The sequence below is a fragment of the Ictalurus punctatus genome, chromosome 2 (assembly GCF_001660625.3).
Source record: "Ictalurus punctatus breed USDA103 chromosome 2, Coco_2.0, whole genome shotgun sequence".
Lineage (NCBI taxonomy): Eukaryota > Metazoa > Chordata > Actinopteri > Siluriformes > Ictaluridae > Ictalurus > Ictalurus punctatus.
Genome location: NC_030417.2, coordinates 3,061,622 through 3,063,164, shown reverse-complemented (window position 1 = coordinate 3,063,164; position 1,543 = coordinate 3,061,622). Strand labels below are relative to the sequence as shown.

The following is a 1,543-nucleotide window of genomic DNA, read 5'->3' as shown; positions in this document are numbered from 1 at the left end:
AATTCTAACAAAGGATTTGTTTTTTCTTCTTTCTCATATACTTGTTGCTGATTGGCTACAGTGTGGAAAGCAGGCAGCTGGAGGATATTTACAGTAAGAGGAAGTATGAGCTTTAAGGAATCCACTGATTCTTTTATTCACGTTTATTTTTTATTAAGGGTTATACTATTGCTTAGATACTATATTATTTTAGATACGCGGCATTATTACGGCCAAACTAGGTAACGTGCTGAAAATGCGCAAGCCTTCTTTCCTTATATAGTCAGATGTTCAGTCAGTGTCCAATCAGCATTGAGCAGGTGATGTTCAATTTTGTTTCTGAATTTGTTGTTGTTGTTGTGTTATTTATTTATTTTTTTTTTTTTGGGGTGGGGGGTGGGGGTTGTATTTACCGTATGATTTACCAGAAATTTCTTGAAGTTTTATCTCGCGAGAGCTTCTATTTATTTATTTATTTACATCATTTATTTATTTATTTATTTTAATCATGCGTACAATGGCGTCTACAGCTACTACAGAAAGAAGGCCAAATCCAAAAAGGCAAAAGTAAAAATAATCTTCGTTTCAAGTATATTTTCAATCTTTATTAAATAAAATCCAATGTCATTGCTTTCACTGAACAACAGGTAAGTGCATTTTTTTTTTTTTTCAATTCATATCCATACAGTACAAACTTTCAAATCGTAACATCCAAGGAAAAAAAAAAAAAATAAAAATAAAAATAAAAATCATATGCAAGGATTGAATTAATGTCGTAATGTGTCCTCTTCAAACATGGTTGCCTTTTATTTTCATAGCAATTCAGTATTCAAGAAACACCATCAAAATACTGAGCTAATTACCACACAGCAAAAAAAAAATAACAAAAAAAAAATCACTCGCGCAGAGAAAAAAAAAAAAAAAAGAGTGCATACACACACACACACACACACGCACACTCATACGTCCTCGAAGGTTTCAAACGATTCCTCTGGAATGAGCAGTTGAAGGGCATTTAAATGTGTGTTCTTGAGATGTGCACAGTGACCGAATTTAAATTTCGATGTGACGTTACATCCGTGGTGTAGTCGTCCAGAAACTTGGCCTTGAGATGACGACCTCCCGCTCGTTCACCACGCAAAGAGACGCCTCTTTAACTTAGAAAGTGCCACACACACACAGCAGGACCGTGTGTGTGTGTGTGTGTGTGTATGTGTGTGTGTGTGTTTATGCTGGTGACACTACGTGCTTCAGAGGGACTGGACCATTGCAGTATACATTAAAAAGGTGTTTTCTGTGTAAACCACAGAACTGACGAGGGGGAAAAAAAAAATAATAATTACAGGCTGTGTAGCAAATTAAAAAATAAAAAATGGGCGGGGTTATGATGCCCTTTCAAATGTTGTGATTGGTGCATTGGGCTGTCAATCAAAGCCAGCCGAAAATGTCAAATCTTGGACCCATATAAACCAAACTCCAGGGCGAGGACTTCATGAAAAGCTATTCTAATGTAAAGTCTGTAATATAGTTTTGCATATAGTTAGAGATTTACATTTTGGAATAA

At 35.5% G+C, this 1,543-nt stretch overlaps 1 protein-coding gene across 2 annotated transcripts in view; it reads right to left on the bottom strand.

The window, feature by feature from the left end:
• Positions 1 to 558: 558 nt before the first annotated feature.
• Positions 559 to 1,543, bottom strand: part of LOC108256151 (prospero homeobox protein 1) — a 29,941-nt gene continuing 28,956 nt past the window's right edge. For both annotated transcript variants that reach the window (XM_017452739.3, XM_017452734.3), the window contains exon 5: positions 559 to 1,543. This exon is cut by the window's right edge and continues 805 nt beyond it. The gene's annotated coding sequence lies outside the window, so the exon portion shown is untranslated.